Source organism: Ovis canadensis, chromosome 23 (genome assembly GCF_042477335.2).
Source record: "Ovis canadensis isolate MfBH-ARS-UI-01 breed Bighorn chromosome 23, ARS-UI_OviCan_v2, whole genome shotgun sequence".
NCBI classification, from domain to species: domain Eukaryota; kingdom Metazoa; phylum Chordata; class Mammalia; order Artiodactyla; family Bovidae; genus Ovis; species Ovis canadensis.
Window position 1 is genome coordinate 9,094,757 of NC_091267.1, and position 20,853 is coordinate 9,115,609.

Below are 20,853 nucleotides of genomic sequence, written 5' to 3' on the forward strand. Positions count from 1 at the left end.
CGAGTCTTTCCCACGAGGCTTTCCCACGAGGCTTTCCCACAGGGCTGTCCCCCGTGCACACGTGGTGGTAGTCGATCCTCGGCTTGAACGTCAAGGCAGTGCAGGGAAAACAGGTTCCTCTGGAATGGACTGACTCATCTGGGGGACTCTTGGAATGGTGTCACGAACCTGGAGTTCCTCTCGCCTTTCCTGTGGAGAGCGCCTCCTCTTGAGTTGCGACGGGAACGCCGGGAATTCTTTCCCTACGAAACAGGGAAAGGATCCCTCATCTCGAGCTAGGAGGCGGAAACGGGGCTCCCCTGGATGTGTGCGGGACACCACGTGCTTCCTCTCGAGTGCAGATGGGTATGTCGGGGAACTTCTTGAGTGGCAGCAATGGTGTGAAGGACCCTTTGGAAGTTCCAGTGGTTAGATGTGATTGGCCTCGAGAAGCCTCAGCGGGAATGGGCCTCATCTCGCCTGGAGGGCAAAACCTCCTGGATTTTCTCGAGTTGCGGCAGGTGCTCTCGACTTACGACGGGGACCTCAGGGAACCGCTCTGGTGGCCTCAGGAAAGGCCAGTCCCCATGCGAGTTCCTCGGGCGCCTCTCGGGATTCCTCTCCCGTCGATGCCGGGGCCTAAGACCTTGTGTGGAGTCGGGGCCGGAACCTGAGGATTCCTCTCCAGTGCTGACATGGATCTTGGGGTACTTCTGGAGTCTCCTCAGGGGAGTCAGTCCTCGTCTCGAATGCGGGCATGCACTTGCGCTTTCCTCCAGAGCGGTAGCAGCAGTGTCACGCAGTCCGCCGCGTGGATCAAAGGATCTATGGTTTTCCCTCGAGTCTTTACCACGAGGCTTTCCCACGAGGCTTTCCCACAGGGCTGTCCCACGTGCACACGTGGTGGGAGTCGATCCTCGGCTTGAACGTCAAGGCAGTGCAGGGAAAACAGGTTCCTCTGGAATGGACTGACACATCTGGGGGACTCTTGGAATGGTGTCACGACCCTTCAGTTCCTCTCGCCTTTCCTGTGGAGAGCGCCTCCTCTTGAGATGCGACGGGAACGCCGGGAATTCTTTCCCTACGAAACAGGGAAAGGTTCCCTCATCTCGAGCTAGGATGCGGAAACGGGGCTCCCCTGGATGTGTGCGGGACCCCACGTGCTTCCTCTCGAGTGCAGACGGGTATGTCGGGGAACTTCTTGAGTTGCAGCAAGGGTGTGAAGGACCCTTTGGAAGTTCCAGTGGTTAGACGTGATTAACCTCGAGAAGCCTCAGCGGAAATGGGACTCATCTCGCCTGGAGGGCAAAACCTCCTGGATTTTCTCGAGTTGCGGCAGGTGCTCTCGACTTACGACGGGGACCTCAGGGACCCGCTCTGGTGGCCTCAGGAAAGGCCAGTCCCCATGCGAGTTCCTCGGGGGCCTCTGGGGATTCCTCTCCCGTCGATGCCGGGGCCTAAGTCCTTGTGTGGAGTCGGGGTCGGGACCTGAGGATTCCTCTCCAGTGCTGACATGGATCTTGGGGTACTTCTGGAGTCTCCCCAGGGGAGTTAGTCTTCGTCTCGAATGCGGGCATGCACTTGCGCTTTCCTCCAGAGCGGTAGCAGCAGTGTCACGCAGTCCGCCGCGTTGATCAAAGGATCTATGGTTTTCCCTCGAGTCTTTTCCACGAGGCTTTCCCACGAGGCTTTCCCACAGGGGTGTCCCACGTGCACACGTGGTGGGAGTCGATCCTTGGCTTGAACGTCAAGGCAGTGCAGGGAAAACAGGTTCCTCTGGAATGGACTGACACATCTGGGGGACTCTTGGAATGGTGGCACGACCCTGGAGTTCCTCTCGCCTTTCCTGTGGAGAGCGCCTCCTCTTGAGATGCGACGGGAACGCCGGGAATTCTTTCCCTACGAAACAGGGAAAGGATCCCTCATCTCGAGCTAGGAGTCGGAAACGGAGCTCCCCTGGATGTGGGCGGGACACCACGTGCTTCCTCTCGAGTGGAGACGGGTATGTCGGGGAACTTCTTGAGTTGCAGCAAGGGTGTGAAGGACCCTTTGGAAGTTCCAGTGGTTAGACGTGATTAGCCTCGAGAAGCCTCAGCGGAAATGGGCCTCATCTTGCCTGGAGGGCAAAACCTCCTGGATTTTCTCGAGTTGCGGCAGGTGCTCTCGACTTACGACGAGGACCTCAGGGACCCGCTCTGGTGGCCTCAGGAAAGGCCAGTCCCCATGCGAGTTCCTCGGGGACGTCTCGGGATTCCTCTCCCGTCGATGCCCGGGCCTAAGACCTTGTGTGGAGTCGGGGCCGGAACCTGAGGATTCCTCTCCAGTGCTGACATGGATCTTGGGGTACGTCTGGAGTCTCCACAGGGGAGTCAGTCCTCGTCTCGAATGCGGGCATGCACTTGCGCTTTCCTCCAGAGCGGTAGCAGCAGTGTCACACAGTCCGCCGCGTGGATCAAAGGATCTATGGTTTTCCCTCGAGTCTTTCCCACGAGGCTTTCCCACGAGGCTTTCCCACAGGGCTGTCCCACGTGCACACGTGGTGGGAGTCGATCCTCGGCTTGAACGTCAAGGCAGTGCAGGGAAAACAGGTTCCTCTGGATGGACTGACACATCTGGGGGACACTTGGAATGGTGGCACGACACTTCAGTTCCTCTCGCCTTTCCTGTGGAGAGCGCCTCCTCTTGAGATGCGACGGGAACGCCGGGAATTCTTTCCCTACGAAACAGGGAAAGGATCCCTCATCTCGAGCTAGGAGGCGGAAACGGGGCTCCCCTGGATGTGTGCGGGACCCTCGTGCTTCCTCTCGAGTGGAGACGGGTATGTCGGGGAACTTCTTGAGTTGCAGCATGGGTGTGAAGGACCCTTTGGATGTTCCAGTGGTTAGATGTGATTAGCCTCGAGAAGCCTCAGCGGAAATGGGCCACGTCTCTCCTGGAGGGCAAAACCTCCTGGATTTTCTCGAATTGCGGCAGGGGCCCTCGACTTACGACGGGGAACTCGGGGACCCGCTCTGGTGGCCTCAGGAAAGGCCTGTCCCCATGCGAGTTCCTCGGGGGCCTCTCGGGATTCCTCTCCCGTCGATGCCGGGGCCTAAGACCTTGTGTGGAGTCGGGGCCGGAACCTGAGGATTCCTCTCCAGTGCTGACATGGATCTTGGGGTACTTCTGGAGTCTCCCCAGGGGAGTCAGTCCTCGTCTCGAATGCGGGCATGCACTTGCGCTTTCCTCCAGAGCGGTAGCAGCAGTGTCACGCAGTCCGCCGCGTGGATCAAAGGATCTATGGTTTTCCCTCGAGTCTTTCCCACGAGGCTTTCCCACAGGGCTGTCCCACGTGCACACGTCGTGGGAGTCGATCCTCGGCTTGAACGTCAAGGCAGTGCAGGGAAAACAGGTTCCTCTGGATGGACTGACACATCTGGGGGACTCTTGGAATGGTGGCACGAACCTGGAGTTCCTCTCGCCTTTCCTGTGGAGAGCGCCTCCTCTTGAGTTGCGACGGGAACGCCGGGAATTCTTTCCCTACGAAACAGGGAAAGGATCCCTCATCTCGAGCTAGGAGGCGGAAACGGGGCTCCCCTGGATGTGTGCGGGACCCCACGTGTTTCCTCTCGAGTGGAGACGTTTATGTCGGGGAACTTCTTGAGTTGCAGCAAGGGTGTGAAGGACCCTTTGGAAGTTCCAGTGGTTAGATGTGATTAGCCTCGAGAAGCCTCCGCGGAAATGGGCCTCATCTGGCCTGGAGGGCAAAACCTCCTGGATTTTCTCGAGTTGCGGCAGTTGCTCTCGACGTACGACGGGGACCTCGGGGACCCGCTCTGGTGGCCTCAGGAAAGGCCAGTCCCCATGCGAGTTCCTCGGGGGCCTCTCGGGATTCCTCTCCCGTCGATGCTGGGGCCTAAGACCTTGTGTGGAGTCGGGGCCGGAACCTGAGGATTCCTCTCCAGTGCTGACATGGATCCTGGGGTACTTCTGGAGTCTCCACAGGGGAGTCAGTCCTCGTCTCCAATGCGGACATGCACTTGCGCTTTCCTTCAGAGCGGTAGCAGAAGTGTCACGCAGTCCGCCGCGTGGATCAAAGGATCTATGGTTTTCCCTCGAGTCTTTCCCACGAGGCTTTCCCACGAGGCTTTCCCACAGGGCTGTCCCACGTGCACACGTTGTGGGAGTCGATCCTCGGCTTGAACGTCAAGGCAGTGCAGGGAAAACAGGTTCCTCTGGAATGGACTGACACATCTGGGGGACTCTTGGAATGGTTTCACGACCCTGGAGTTCCTCTCGCCTTTCCTGTGGAGAGCGCCTTCTCTTGAGATGCGACGGGAACGCCGGGAATTCTTTCCCTACGAAACAGGGAAAGGATCCCTCATCTCAAGCTAGGAGGCGGAAACGGGGCTCCCCTGGATGTGTGCGGGACCCTCGTGCTTCCTCTCGAGTGGAGACGGGTATGTCGGGGAACTTCTTGAGTTGCAGCAAGGGTGTGAAGGACCCTTTGGAAGTTCCAGTGGTTAGATGTGATTAGCCTCGAGAAGCCTCAGCGGAAATGGGCCTCATCTCGCCTGGAGGGCAAAACCTCCTGGATTTTCTCGAGTTGCGGCAGGTGCTCTCGACTTACGACGGGGACCTCGGGGACCCGCTCTGGTGGCCTCAGGAAAGGCCAGTCCCCATGCGAGTTCCTCGGGGGCCTCTCGGGATTCCTCTCCCGTCGATGCTGGGGCCTAAGACCTTGTGTGGAGTTGGGGCCGGAACCTGAGGATTCCTCTCCAGTGCTGACATGGATCCTGGGGTACTTCTGGAGTCTCCACAGGGGAGTCAGCCCTCGTCTGGAATGCGGACATGCACTTGCCCTTTCCTTCAGAGCGGTAGCAGCAGTGTCACGCAGTCCGCCGCGTGGATCAAAGGATCTATGGTTTTCCCTCGAGTCTTTCCCACGAGGCTTTCCCACGAGGCTTTCCCACAGGGCAGTCCCAAGTGCACACGTGCTGGGAGTCCATCCTCGGCTTGAACGTCAAGGCAGTGCAGGGAAAACAGGTTCCTCTGGATGGACTGACACATCTGGGGGACTCTTGGAATGGTGGCACGACCCTTCAGTTCCTCTCGCCTTTCCTGTGGAGAGCGCCTCCTCTTGAGATGCGACGGGAACGCCGGGAATTCTTTCCCTACGAAACAGGGAAAGGATCCCTCATCTCGAGCTAGGAGGCGGAAACGGGGCTCCCCTGGATGTGTGCGGGACCCCACGTGCTTCCTCTCGAGTGGAGACGGGTATGTCGGGGAACTTCTTGAGTTGCAGCAAGGGTGTGAAGGACCCTTTGGAAGTTCCAGTGGTTAGACGTGATTAGCCTCGAGAAACCTCAGCGGAAATGGGCTTCATCTCGCCAGGAGGGCAAAACCTCCTGGATTTTCTCGAGTTGCGGCAGGTGCTCTCGACTTACGACTGGGACCTCAGGGACCCGCTCTGGTGGCCTCAGGAAAGGCCAGTCCCCATGCGAGTTCCTCGGGGCCTCTCGGGATTCCACTCCCGTCGATGCCGGGGCCTAAGACCTTGTGTGGAGTCGGGGCCGGAACCTGAGGATTCCTCTCCAGTGCTGACATGGATCTTGGGGTACTTCTGGAGTCTCCCCAGGGGAGTCAGTTCTCGTCTCGAATGCGGGCATGCACTTGTGCTTTCCTCCAGAGCGGTAGCAGCAGTGTCACGCAGTCTGCCGCGTGGATCAAAGGATCTATGTTTTTCCCTCGAGTCTTTCCCACGAGGCTTTCCCACGAGGCTTTCCCACAGGGCTGTCCCACGTGCACACGTGGTGGGAGTCGATCCTCGGCTTGAACGTCTAGGCAGTGCAGGGAAAACAGGTTCCTCTGGAATGGACTGACTCATCTGGGGGACTCTTGGAATGGTGGCACGACCCTGTAGCTCCTCTCACCTTTCCTGTGGAGAGCGACTCCTTTTGAGATGCGCCGGGAACGCCGGGAATTCTTTCCCTAGGAAACAGGGAAAGGATCCCTCTTCTCGAGCTAGGAGGCGGAAACGGGGCTCCCCTGGATGTGTGCGGGACCCTGGTGCTTCCTCTCGAGTGGAGACGGCTATGTCGGGGAACTTCCTGAGTTGCAGCAAGGGTGTGAAGGTCCCTTTGGAAGTTCCAGTGGTTAGATGTGATTAGCCTCGAGAACCCTCAGCGGAAATGGGCCTCATCTCGCCTGGAGGGCAAAACCTCCTGGATTTTCTCGAGTTGCGGCATGTGCTCTCGACTTACGACGGGGACCTCGGGGACCCGCTCTGGTGGCCTCAGGAAAGGCCAGTCCCCATGCGAGTTCCTCGGGGGCTTCTCGGGATTCCTCTCCCGTCGATGCCGGGGCCTAAGACCTTGTGTGGAGTCGGGGCCGGAACCTGAGGATTCCTCTCCAGAGCTGACATGGATCTTGGGGTACTTCTGGAGTCTCCCCAGGGGAGTCAGTCCTGGTCTCGAATGCGGGCATGCACTTGCGCTTTCCTCCAGAGCGGTAGCAGCAGTGTCACGCAGTCCGCCGCGTGGATCAAAGGATCTATGGTTTTCCCTCGAGTCTTTCCCACGAGGCTTTCCCACGAGGCTTTCCCACAGGGCTGTCCCACGTGCACACGTGGTGTGAGTCTATCTTCGGCTTGAACGTCAAGGCAGTGCAGGGAAAACAGGTTCCTCTGGAATGGACTGACACATCTGGGGGACTCTTGGAATGGTGGCACGACCCTGGAGTTCCTCTCGCCTTTCCTGTGGAGAGAGCCTCCTATTGAGATGCGACGGGAAGGCCGGGAATTCTTTCCCTACGAAACAGGGAAATGATCCCTCATCTCGAGCTAGGAGGCGGAAACGGGGCTCCCCTGGATGTGTGCGGGAACCTCGGGCTTCCTATCGAGTGGAGACGGGTATGTCGGGGAACTTCTTGAGTTGCAGCAAGGGTGTGAAGCACCCTTTGAAAGTTCCAGTGGTTAGATGTGATTAGCCTCGAGAAGCCTCAGCTTAAATGGGCCTCATCTCGCCTGGAGAGCAAAACCTCCTGGATTTTCTCGAGTTGCGGCAGGAGCTCTCGACTTTCGACGGGGACCTCGGGGACCCGCTCTGGTGGCCTCAGGAAAGGCCAGTCCCTATGCGAGTTCCTCGGGGGCCTCTCGGGATTCCTCTCCCGTCGATGCCGGGGCCTACGACCTTGTGTGGAGTCGGGGCCGGAACCTGAGGATTCCTCTCCAGTGATGACATGGATCTTGGGGTACTTCTGGAGTCTCCCCAGGGGAGTTAGTCCTCGTCTCGAATGCGGGCATGCACTTGCGCTTTCTTCCAGAGCGGTAGCAGCAGTGTCACGCAGTCCGCCGCGTGGATCAAAGGATCTATGGTTTTCCCTCGAGTCTTTCCCACGAGGCTTTCCCACGAGGCTTTCCCACATGGATGTCCCACGTGCACACGTGGTGGGAGTCGATCCTCGGCTTGAACGTCGAAGCAGTGCAGGGAAAACAGGTTCCTCTGGAATGGACTGACACATCTGGGGGACTCTTGGAATGGTGGCACGACCCTGGAGTTCCTCTCGCCTTTCCTGTGGAGAGCGCCTCCTCTTGAGATGCGACGGGAACGCCGGGAATTCTTTCCCTACGAAACAGGGAAAGGATCCCTCATCTCGAGGTAGGAGGCGGAAACGGGGCTCCCCTGGATGTGTGCGGGACCTTCGTGCTTCCTCTCGAGTGGAGACGTGTATGTCGGGGAACTTCTTGAGTTGCAGCAAGGGTGTGAAGGACCCTTTGGAAGTTCCAGTGGTTAGATGTGATTAGCCTCGAGAAGCCTCAGCGGAAATGGGCCTCATCTCGCCTGGAGGGCAAAACCTCCTGGATTTTCTCGAGTTGCGGCATGTGCTCTCGACTTACGATGAGGACCACGGGGACCCGCTCAGGTGGCCTCAGGAAAGGCCAGTCCCCATGCGAGTTCCTCGGGGGCCTCTCGGGATTCCTCTCCCGTGGATGCCGGGGCCTAAGACCTTGTGTGGAGTCGGGGCCGGAACCTGAGGATTCCTCTCCAGTGCTGACATGGATCTTGGGCTACTTATGGAGTCTCCCAAGGGGAGTCAGTCCTCTTCTCGAATGCGGGCATGCAATTGCGCTTTCCTCCAGAGCGGTAGCAGCAGTGTCACGCAGTCCGCCGCGTGGATCAAAGGATCTATGGTTTTCCCTCGAGTCTTTCCCACGAGGCGTTCCCACAGGGCTGTTCCACGTGCACACGTGGTGGGAGTCGATCCTCGGCTTGAACGTCAAGGCAGTGCAGGGAAAACAGGTTTCTCTGGAATGGACTGACACATCTGGGGGACTCTTGGAATGGTGGCACGACCCTGGAGTTCCTCTCGCCTTTCCTGTGGAGAGCGCCTCCTCTTGAGTTGCGATGGGAACGCCGGGAATTCTTTCCCTACGAAACAGGGAAAGGATCCCTCATTTCGAGCTCGGAGGCGAAAACGGGGCTCCCCTGGATATGTGCAGGACCCTCGTGCTTCCTCTCGAGTGGAGACGGGTATGTCGGGGAACTTCTTGAGTTGCAGCATGGGTGTGAAGGACCCTTTGGATGTTCCAGTGGTTAGATGTGATTAGCCTCGAGAAGCCTCAGCGGAAATGGGCCTCATCTCGCCTGGAGGGCAAAACCTCCTGGATTTTCTCGAATTGCGGCAGGGGCCCTCGACTTACGACGGGGAACTCGGGGACCCGCTCTGGTGGCCTCAGGAAAGGCCTGTCCCCATGCGAGTTCCTCGGGGGCCTCTCGGGATTCCTCTCCCGTCGATGCCGGGGCCTAAGACCTTGTGTGGAGTCGGGGCCGGAACCTGAGGATTCCTCTCCAGTGCTGACATGGATCTTGGGGTACTTCTGGAGTCTCCCCAGGGGAGTCAGTCCTCGTCTCGAATGCGGGCATGCACTTGCGCTTTCCTCCAGAGCGGTAGCAGCAGTGTCACGCAGTCCGCCGCGTGGATCAAAGGATCTATGGTTTTCCCTCGAGTCTTTCCCACGAGGCTTTCCCACGAGGCTTTCCCACAGGGCTGTCCCACGTGCACACGTGGTGGGAGTCGATCCTCGGCCTGAACGTCAATGCAGTGCAGGGAAAACAGGTTCCTCTGGAATGGACTGACACATCTGGGGGACTCTTGGAATGGTGGCACGACCCTGGAGTTCCTCTCGCCTTTCCTGTGGAGAGCGCCTCCTCTTGAGATGGGATGGGAACGCCGGGAATTCTTTCCCTACGAAACAGGGAAAGGATCCCTCATCTCGAGCTAGGAGGCGGAAACGGGGCTCCCCTGGATGTGTGCGGGACCCTCGTGCTTCCTCTCGAGTGGAGACGTGTATGTCGGGGAACTTCTTGAGTTGCAGCAAGGGTGTGAAGGACCCTTTGGAAGTTCCAGTGGTTAGATGTGATTAGCCTCGAGAAGACTCAGCGGAAATGGACCTCATCTCGCCTGGAGGGCAAAACCTCCTGGCTTTTCTCGAGTTGCGGCATGTGCTCTCGACTTACGACGGGGACCTCGGGGACCCGCTCTGGTGGCCTCAGGAAAGGCCAGTCCCTATGCGAGTTCCTCGGGGGCCTCTCGGGATTCCTCTCCCGTCGATGCCGGGGCCTACGACCTTGTGTGGAGTCGGGGCCGGAACCTGAGGTTTCCTCTCCAGTGATGACATGGATCTTGGGGTACTTCTGGAGTCTCCCCAGGGGAGTCAGTCCTCGTCTCGAATGCGGGCATGCACTTGCGCTTTCTTCCAGAGCGGTAGCAGCAGTGTCACGCAGTCCGCCGCGTGGATCAAAGGATCTATGGTTTTCCCTCGAGTCTTTCCCACGAGGCTTTCCCACGAGGCTTTCCCACATGGATGTCCCACGTGCACACGTGGTGGGAGTCGATCCTCGGCTTGAACGTCGAAGCAGTGCAGGGAAAACAGGTTCCTCTGGAATGGACTGACACATCTGGGGGACTCGTGGAATGGTGGCACGACCCTGGAGTTCCTCTCGCCTTTCCTGTGGAGAGCGCCTCCTCTTGAGATGCGACGGGAACGCCGGGAATTCTTTCCCTACGAAACAGGGAAAGGATCCCTCATCTCGAGGTAGGAGGCGGAAACGGGGCTCCCCTGGATGTGTGCGGGACCTTCGTGCTTCCTCTCGAGTGGAGACGTGTATGTCGGGGAACTTCTTGAGTTGCAGCAAGGGTGTGAAGGACCCTTTGGAAGTTCCAGTGGTTAGATGTGATTAGCCTCGAGAAGCCTCAGCGGAAATGGGCCTCATCTCGCCTGGAGGGCAAAACCTCCTGGATTTTCTCGAGTTGCGGCATGTGCTCTCGACTTACGATGGGGACCACGGGGACCCGCTCAGGTGGCCTCAGGAAAGGCCAGTCCCCATGCGAGTTCCTCGGGGGCCTCTCGGGATTCCTCTCCCGTGGATGCCGGGGCCTAAGACCTTGTGTGGAGTCGGGGCCGGAACCTGAGGATTCCTCTCCAGTGCTGACATGGATCTTGGGCTACTTATGGAGTCTCCCAAGGGGAGTCAGTCCTCTTCTCGAATGCGGGCATGCAATTGCGCTTTCCTCCAGAGCGGTAGCAGCAGTGTCACGCAGTCCGCCGCGTGGATCAAAGGATCTATGGTTTTCCCTCGAGTCTTTCCCACGAGGCGTTCCCACAGGGCTGTTCCACGTGCACACGTGGTGGGAGTCGATCCTCGGCTTGAACGTCAAGGCAGTGCAGGGAAAACAGGTTTCTCTGGAATGGACTGACACATCTGGGGGACTCTTGGAATGGTGGCACGACCCTGGAGTTCCTCTCGCCTTTCCTGTGGAGAGCGCCTCCTCTTGAGTTGCGATGGGAACGCCGGGAATTCTTTCCCTACGAAACAGGGAAAGGATCCCTCATTTCGAGCTCGGAGGCGAAAACGGGGCTCCCCTGGATATGTGCAGGACCCTCGTGCTTCCTCTCGAGTGGAGACGGGTATGTCGGGGAACTTCTTGAGTTGCAGCATGGGTGTGAAGGACCCTTTGGATGTTCCAGTGGTTAGATGTGATTAGCCTCGAGAAGCCTCAGCGGAAATGGGCCTCATCTCGCCTGGAGGGCAAAACCTCCTGGATTTTCTCGAATTGCGGCAGGGGCCCTCGACTTACGACGGGGAACTCGGGGACCCGCTCTGGTGGCCTCAGGAAAGGCCTGTCCCCATGCGAGTTCCTCGGGGGCCTCTCGGGATTCCTCTCCCGTCGATGCCGGGGCCTAAGACCTTGTGTGGAGTCGGGGCCGGAACCTGAGGATTCCTCTCCAGTGCTGACATGGATCTTGGGGTACTTCTGGAGTCTCCCCAGGGGAGTCAGTCCTCGTCTCGAATGCGGGCATGCACTTGCGCTTTCCTCCAGAGCGGTAGCAGCAGTGTCACGCAGTCCGCCGCGTGGATCAAAGGATCTATGGTTTTCCCTCGAGTCTTTCCCACGAGGCTTTCCCACGAGGCTTTCCCACAGGGCTGTCCCACGTGCACACGTGGTGGGAGTCGATCCTCGGCCTGAACGTCAATGCAGTGCAGGGAAAACAGGTTCCTCTGGAATGGACTGACACATCTGGGGGACTCTTGGAATGGTGGCACGACCCTGGAGTTCCTCTCGCCTTTCCTGTGGAGAGCGCCTCCTCTTGAGATGGGATGGGAACGCCGGGAATTCTTTCCCTACGAAACAGGGAAAGGATCCCTCATCTCGAGCTAGGAGGCGGAAACGGGGCTCCCCTGGATGTGTGCGGGACCCTCGTGCTTCCTCTCGAGTGGAGACGTGTATGTCGGGGAACTTCTTGAGTTGCAGCAAGGGTGTGAAGGACCCTTTGGAAGTTCCAGTGGTTAGATGTGATTAGCCTCGAGAAGACTCAGCGGAAATGGACCTCATCTCGCCTGGAGGGCAAAACCTCCTGGCTTTTCTCGAGTTGCGGCATGTGCTCTCGACTTACGACGGGGACCTCGGGGACCCGCTCTGGTGGCCTCAGGAAAGGCCAGTCCCCATGCGAGTTCCTCGGGGGCCTCTCGGGATTCCTCTCCCGTCGATGCCGGGGCCTAAGACCTTGTGTGGAGTCGGGGCCGGAACCTGAGGATTCCTCTCCAGAGCTGACATGGATCTTGGGGTTCTTCTGGAGTCTCCCCAGGGGAGTCAGTCCTGGTCTCGAATGCGGGCATGCACTTGCGCTTTCCTCCAGAGCGGTAGCAGCAGTGTCACGCAGTCCGCCGCGTGGATCAAAGGATCTATGGTTTTCCCTCGAGTCTTTCCCACGAGGCTTTCCCACGAGGCTTTCCCACAGGGCTGTCCCACGTGCACACGTGGTGGGAGTCGATCCTCGGCTTGAACGTCAAGGCAGTGCAGGGAAAACAGGTTCCTCTGGGATGGACTGACACATCTGGGGGACTCTTGGAATGGTGGCACGACCCTGGAGTTCCTCTCGCCTTTCCTGTGGAGAGAGCCTCCTATTGAGATGCGACGGGAAGGCCGGGAATTCTTTCCCTACGAAACAGGGAAAGGATCCCTCATCTCGAGCTAGGAGGCGGAAACGGGGCTCCCCTGGATGTGTGCGGGACCCTCGGGCTTCCTATCGAGTGGAGACGGGTATGTCGGGGAACTTCTTGAGTTGCAGCAAGGGTGTGAAGCACCCTTTGAAAGTTCCAGTGGTTAGATGTGATTAGCCTCGAGAAGCCTCAGCTTAAATGGGCCTCATCTCGCCTGGAGAGCAAAACCTCCTGGATTTTCTCGAGTTGCGGCAGGAGCTCTCGACTTTCGACGGGGACCTCGGGGACCCGCTCTGGTGGCCTCAGGAAAGGCCAGTCCCTATGCGAGTTCCTGGGGGGCCTCTCGGGATTCCTCTCCCGTCGATGCCGGGGCCTACGACCTTGTGTGGAGTCGGGGCCGGAACCTGAGGATTCCTCTCCAGTGCTGACATGGATCTTGGGGTACTTCTGGAGTCTCCCCAGGGGAGTCAGTGCTCGTCTCGAATGCGTGCATGCACTTGCGCTTTCCTCCAGAGCGGTAGCAGCAGTGTCACGCAGTCCGCCGCGTGGATCAAAGGATCTATGGTTTTCCCTCGAGTCTTTCCCACGAGGCTTTCCCACGAGGCTTTCACACAGGGCTGTCCCCCGTGCACACGTGGTGGGAGTCGATCCTCGGCTTGAACGTCAAGGCAGTGCAGGGAAAACAGGTTCCTCTGGAATGGACTTACACATGTGCGGGACTCTTGGAATGGTGGCACGACCCTGGAGTTCCTCTCGCCTTTCCTGTGGAGAACGCCTCCTCTTGAGATGCGACGGGAACGCCGGGAATTCTTTCCCTACGAAACAAGGAAAGGATCCCTCATCTCGAGTTAGTAGGCGGAAACGAGGCTCCCCTGGATGTGTGCGGGACCCTCGTGCTTCCTCTCGAGTGGAGACGGGTATGTCGGGGAACTTCTTGAGTTGCAGCAAGGGTGTGAAGGACCCTTTGGAAGTTCCAGTGGTTAGATGTGATTAGCCTCGAGAAGCCTCAGCGGAAATGGGCCTCATCTCGCCTGGAGGGCAAAACCTCCTGGATTTTCTCGAGTTGCGGCAGGTGCTCTCGACTTACGACGGGGACCTCAGGGACCTGCTCTGGTGGCCTCAGGAAAGGCCAGTCCCCATGCGAGTTCCTCGGGGGCCTCTCGGGATTCCTCTCCCGTCGATGCCGGGGCCTAAGACCTTGTGTGGAGTTGGGGCGGGAACCTCAGGATTCCTCTCCAGTGCTGACATGGATCTTGGGGTACTTCTGGAGTCTCCCCAGGGGTGTCAGTCCTCGTCTCGAATGCGGGCATGCACTTGAGCTTTCCTCCAGGGCGGTAGCAGCAGTGTCACGCAGTCCGCCGCGTGGATCAAAGGATCTATGGTTTTCCCTCGAGTCTTTCCCACGAGGCTTTCCCAAGAGGCTTTCCCACAGGGCTGTCCCACGTGCACACGTGGTGGGAGTCGATCCTCGGCTAGAACGTCAAGGCAGTGCAGGGAAAACAGGTTCCTCTGGAATGGACTGACACATCTGGGGGACTCTTGGAATGGTGGCACGACCCTGGAGTTCCTCTCGCCTTTCCTGTGGAGAGCGCCTCCTCTTGAGATGCGACGGGAACGCCGGGAATTCTTTCCCTACCAAACAGGGAAAGGATCCCTCATCTTGAGCTAGCAGGCGGAAACGGGGCTCCCCTGGATGTGTGCGGGACCCCACGTGCTTCTTCTCGAGTGGAGACGGATATGTCGGGGAACTTCTTGAGTTGCAGCAAGGGTGTGAAGGACCTTTTGGAAGTTCCAGTGGTTAGACGTGATTAGCCTCGAGAAGCCTCAGCGGAAATGTGCCTCATCTCGCCTGGAGGGCAAAACCTCCTGGATTTTCTCGAGTTGCGGCAGGTGCTCTCGACTTACGACGGGGACCTCAGGGACCCGCTCTGGTGGCCTCAGGAAAGGCCAGTCCCCATGCGAGTTCCTCGGGGGCCTCTCGGGATTCCTCTCCCGTCGATGCCGGGGCCTAAGACCTTGTGTGGAGTCGGGGCCGGAACCTGAGGGTTCCTCTCCAGTGCTGACATGGATCTTGGGGTACTTCTGGAGTCTCCCCAGGGGAGTCAGTCCTCGTCTCGAATGCGGGCATGCACTTGCGCTTTCCTCCAGAGCGGTAGCAGCAGTGTCACGCAGTCCGCCGCGTGGATCAAAGGATCTATGGTTTTCCCTCGAGTCTTTCCCACGAGGCTTTCCCACGAGGCTATCCCACAGGGCTGTCCCACGTGCACACGTGGTGGGACTCGATCTTCGGCTTGAACGTCAAGGCAGTGCAGGGAAAACAGGTTCCTATGGAATGGACTGACACATCTGGGGGACTCTTGGAATGGTGGCACGTCCCTGGAGTTCCTCTCGCCTTTCCTGTGGAGAGCGCCTCCTCTTGAGATGCGACGGGAACGCCGGGAATTCTTTCCCTACGAAACAGGGAAAGGATCCCTCATCTCAAGCTAGGAGGCAGAAACGGGGCTCCCCTGGATGTGTGCCGGACCCCACGAGCTTCCTCTCGAGTGGAGACGGATATGTCGGGGAACTTCTTGAGTTGCAGCAAGGGTGTGAAGGATCCTTAGGAAGTTCCAGTGGTTAGACGTGATTAGCCTCGAGAAGCCTCAGCGGAAATGTGCCTCATCTCGCCTGGAGGGCAAAACCTCCTGGATTTTCTCGAGTTGCGGCAGGTGCTCTCGACTTACGACGGGGACCTCAGGGACTCGCTCTGGTGGCCTCAGGAAAGGCCAGTCCCCATGCGAGTTCCTCGGGGGCCTCTCGGGATTCCTCTCCCTTCAATGCCGGGGACTAAGACATTGTGTGGAGTCGGGCCCGGCACCTGAGGATTCCTCTCCAGTGTTGACATGGATCTTGGGGTACTTCTGGAGTCTCCCCAGGGGAGTCAGTCCTCGTCTCGAATTCGGGCATGCACTTGCGCTTTCCTCCAGAGCGGTAGCAGCAGTGTCACGCAGTCCGCCGCGTGGATCAAAGGATCTATGGTTTTCCCTCGAGTCTTTCCCACGAGGCTTTCCCACGAGGCTTTCCCACAGGGCTGTCCCACGTGCACACGTGGTGGGAGTCGATCCTCGGCTTGAACGTCAAGGCAGTGCAGGGAAAACAGCTTCCTCTGTAATGGACTGACACATCTGGGGGACTCTTGGAATGGTGGCACGACCCTGGAGTTCCTCTCGCCTTTCCTGTGGAGAGCGCCTCCTCCTGAGATGCGACGGGAACGCCGGGAATTCTTTCCCTACGAAACAGGGAAAGGATCCCTCATCTCAAGCTAGGAGGCGGAAACGGGGCTCCCCTGGATGTGTGCCGGACCCCACGAGCTTCCTCTCGAGTGGAGACGGGTATGTCGGGGAAGTTCTTGAGTTGCAGCAAGGGTGTGAAGGACCCTTAGGAAGTTCCAGTGGTTAGACGTGATTAGCCTCGAGAAGCCTCAGCGGAAATGGGCCTCATCTCGCCTGGAGGGCAAAACCTCCTGGATTTCCTCGAGTTGCGGCAGGTGCTCTCGACTTACGACGGGTCCTCAGGGACCAGCTCAGGTGGCCTCAGGAAAGGCCAGTCCCCATGCGAGTTCCTCGGGGGCCTCTCGGGATTCCTCTCCCGTCGATGCCGGGGACTAAGACCTTGTGTGGAGTCGGGGCCGGAACCTGAGGATTCCTCTCCAGTGCTGACATGGATCTTGGGGTACTTCTGGAGTCTCCCCAGGGGAGTCAGTCCTCGTCTCGAATGCGGGCATGCACTTGCGCTTTCCTCCAGAGCGGTAGCAGCAGTGTCACGCAGTCCGCCGCGTGGATCAAAGGATCTATGGTTTTCCCTCGAGTCTTTCCCACGAGGCTTTCCCACGAGGCTTTCCCACAGGGCTGTCCCACGTACACACGTGGTGGGAGTCGATCCTCGGCTTGAACGTCAAGGCAGTGCAGGGAAAACAGGTTCCTCTGGAATGGACTTACACATCTGGGGGACTCTTGGAATGGTGGCACGACCCTGGAGTTCCTCTCGCCTTTCCTGTGGAGAGTGCCTCCATTTGAGTTGCGACGGGAACGCCGGGAAATCTTTCCCTACGAAACAGGGAAAGGATCCCTCATCTCGAGCTAGGAGGCGGAAACGGGGCTCCCCTGGATGTCTGCGGGACCCCATGTGCTTCCTCTCAAATTGAGACGGGTATGTCGGGGAACTTCTTGAGTTGCAGCAAGGGTGTGAAGGATCCTTTGGAAGTTCCAGTGGTTAGATGTGATTAGCCTCGAGAAGCCTCAGCGGAAATGGGCCTCATCTCGCCTGGAGGGCAAAACCTCCTGGATTTTCTCGTGTTGCGGCAGGTGCTCTCGACTTACGACGTGGACCTCAGGGACCCACTCTGGTGGCCTCAGGAAAGGCCAGTCCCCATGCGAGTTCCTCGAGGGCCTCTTGGGATTCCTCTCCTGTCGATGCCGGGGCCTAAGACCTTGTGTGGAGTCGGGGCCGGAACCTGAGGATTCCTCTCCAGTGCTGACATGGATCTTGGGGTACTTCTGGAGTCTCCCCAGGGGAGTCAGTCCTTGTCTCGAATGCGGGCATGCACTTGCGCTTTCCTCCAGAGCGGTAGCAGCAGTGTCACACAGTCCGCCGCGTGGATCAAAGGATCTATGGTTTTCCCTCGAGTCTTTCCCACGAGGCTGTCCCACGAGGCTTTCCCACAGGGCTGTCCCACGTGCACACGTGGTGGGAGTCGATACTCGGCTTGAACGTCAAGGCAGTTCAGGGAAAACAGGTTCCTCTGGAATGGACTGACACATCTGGGGGACTCTTGTAATGGTGGCACGACTCTGGAGTTGCTCTCGCCTTTCCTGTGGAGAGCGCCTCCTCTTGAGATGCGACGGGAACGCCGGGAATTCTTTCCCTACGAAACATGGAAAGGATCCCTCATCTCGAGCTAGGAGGCGGAAACGGGGCTCCCCTGGATGTGTGCGGGACCCCACGTGCTTCCTCTCGAGTGGAGACGGGTATGTCGGGGAACTTCTTGAGTTGCAGCAAGGGTGTGAAGGACCCTTTGGAAGTTCCAGTGGTTAGATGTGATTAGCCTCGAGAAGCCTCAGCGGAAATGGGCCTCATCTTGCCTGGAGGGCAAAACTTCCTGGATTTTCTCGAGTTGCGGCAGGTGCTCTCGACTTACGACGGGGACCTCAGGGACCCGCTCTGGTGGCCTCAGGAAAGGCCAGTCCCCATGCGAGTTCCTCGGGGGCCTCTCGGGATTCCTCTCCCGTCGATGCCGGGGCCTAAGTCCATGTGTGGAGTCGGGGCGGGAACCTGAGGATTCCTCTCCAGTGCTGACATGGATCTTGGTGTACTTCTGGAGTCTCCCCAGGGGAGTCAGTCCTCGTCTCGAATGCGGGCATGCACTTGCGCTTTCCTCCAGAGCGGTAGCAGCAGTGTCACGCAGTCCGCCGCGTGGATCAAAGGATCTATGGTTTTCCCTCGAGTCTTTCCCACGAGGCTTTCCCACGAGGCTTTCCCACAGGGCTGTCCCACGTGCACACGTGGTGGGAGTCGATCCTCGGCTTGAACGTCAAGGCAGTGCAGGGAAAACAGGTTCCTCTGGAATGGACTGACACATCTGGGGGACCCTTGGAATGGTGGCACGACCCTGGAGTTCCTCTCGCCTTTCCTGTGGAGAGCGCCTCCTCTTGAGATGCGACGGGAACGCCGGGAATTGTTTCCCTACGAAACAGGGAAAGGATCCCTCATCTCGAGCTAGGAGGCGGAAACGGGGCTCCCCTGGATGTGTGCTTGACCCTCATGCTTCCTCTCGAGTGGAGACGGGTATGTCGGGGAACTTCTTGAGTTGCATCAAGTGTGTGAAGGACCCTTTGGAAGTTCCAGTGGTTAGATATGATTAGCCTCGAGAAGCCTCAGCGGAAATGGGCCTCATCTCGCCTGGAGGGCAAAACCTCCTGGATTTACTCGAGTTGCGGCAGGTGCTCTCGACTTACGACGGGGACCTCAGGGCCCGCTCTGGTGGCCTCAGGAAAGGCCAGTCCCCATGCGAGTTCCACGGGGGCCTCTAGGGATTCCTCTCTTGTCGATGCCGGGGCCTAAGAACTTGTGTGTTGTCGGGGCCGGAACCTGAGGATTCCTCTCCAGTGCTGACATGGATCTTGGGGTACTTCTGGAGTCTCCCCAGGGGAGTCAGTCCTCGTCTCGAATGCGGGCATGCACTTGCGCTTTCCTCCAGAGCGGTGGCAGCAGTGTCACGGAGTCCGCCGCGTGGATCAAAGGATCTATGGTTTTCCCTCGAGTCTTTCCCACGAGGCTTTCCCACGAGGCTTTCCCACAGGGCTGTCCCACGTGCACACGTGGTGGGAGTCGATCCTCGGCTTGAACGTCAAGGCAGTGCAGGGAAAACAGGTTCCTCTGGAATGGACTGACACATCTGGAGGACTCTTGGAATGGTGGCACGACCCTGGAGTTCCTCTAGCCTTTCCTGTGGAGAGCGCCTCCTCTTGAGATGCGACGGGAACGCCGGGAATTCTTTCCCTACGAAACAGGGAAAGGATCCCTCATCTCGAGCTAGGAGGCGGAAACGGGGCTCCCCTGGATGTGTGCGGGACCCCACGTGCTTCCTCTCGAGTGGAGACGGGTATGTCGGGGAACTTCTTGAGTTGCAGCAAGGGTGAGAAGGACCCTTAGAAAGTTCCTGTGGTTAAACGTGATTAGCCTCGAGAAGCCTCAGCGGAAATGGGCCTCATCTCGCCTGGAGGGCAAAACCTCCTGGATTTTCTCGAGTTGCGGCAGGTGCTCTCGACTTACGACGGGGACCTCAGGGACCCGCTCTGGTGGTCTCAGGAAAGGCCAGTCCCCATGCGAGTTTCTCCGGGGCCTCTCGGTATTCCTCTCCCTTCGATGCCGGGGACTAAGACCTTGTGTGGAGTCGGGGCCGGAACCTGAGGATTCCTCTCCAGTGCTGATATGGATCTTGGGGTACTTCTGGAGTCTCCCCAGGGGAGTCAGTCCTCGTCTCGAATGCGGGCATGCGCTTGCGCTTTCCTCCAGAGCGGTAGCAGCAGTGTCACCCAGTCCGCCGCGTGGATCAAAGGATCTATGGTTTTCCCTCGAGTCTTTCCCACGAGTCTTTCCCACGAGGCTTTCCCACAGGGCTGTCCCACGTGCACAGGTGGTGGGAGTCGATCCTCGGCTTGAACCTCAAGGCAGTGCAGGGAAAACAGGTTCCTCTGGAATGGACTGACACATCTGGGGGACTCTTGGAATGGTGGCACGACCCTGGAGTTCCTCTCCCCTTTCCTGTGGAGAGCGCCTCCTCTTGAGATGCGACGGGAACGCCGGGAATTCTTTCCCTACGAAACAGGGAAAGGATCCCTCATCTAGAGCTAGGAGGCGGAAACGGGGCTCCCCTGGATGTGTGCGGGACCCCACGTGCTTCCTCTCGAGTGGAGACGGGTATGTCGCGGAACTGCTTGAGTTGCAGCAAGGGTGTGAAAGACCCTTTGGAAGTTCCAGTGGTTAGATGTGATTAGCCTCAGGAAGCCTCAGCGGAAATGGGCCTCATCTCGCCTGGAGGGCAAAACCTCCTGGATTTTCTGGAGTTGCGGCAGGTGCTCTCGACTTACGATGGGGATCTCAGGGACCCGCTCTGGTGGCCTCAGGAAAGGCCAGACCCCATGCGAGTTCCTCGGGGGCCTCTCGGGATTCCTGTTCCGTTGATGCCAGGGCCTAAGACCTTGTGTGGAGTAGGGGCCGGAACCTGAGGATTCCTCTCCAGTGCTGACATGGGTCTTGGATACTTCTGGAGTCTCCCCAGTGGAGTCAGTCCTCGTCTCGAATGCGGGCATGCACTTGATCTTTCCTCCAGAGAGGTAGCAGCAGTGTCACGCAGTCCGCCGCGTGGATCAAAGGATCTATGGTTTTCCCTCGAGTCTTTCCCACGAGGCTTTCCCACGAGGCTTTCCCACAGGGCTGTCCCACGTGCACACGTGGTGGGAGTCGATCCTCGGCCTGAACGTCAAGGCAGTGCAGGGAAAACAGGTTCCTCTGGAATGGACTGACACATCTGGGGGACTCTTGGAATGGTGGCACGACCCTGGAGTTCCTCTCGCCTTTCCTGTGGAGAGCGCCTCCTCTTGAGATGGGATGGGAACGCCGGGAATTCTTTCCCTACGAAACAGGGAAAGGATCCCTCATCTCGAGCTAGGAGGCGGAAACGGGGCTCCCCTGGATGTGTGCGGGACCCTCGTGCTTCCTCTCGAGTGGAGACGTGTATGTCGGGGAACTTCTTGAGTTGCAGCAAGGGTGTGAAGGACCCTTTGGAAGTTCCAGTGGTTAGATGTGATTAGCCTCGAGAAGACTCAGCGGAAATGGACCTCATCTCGCCTGG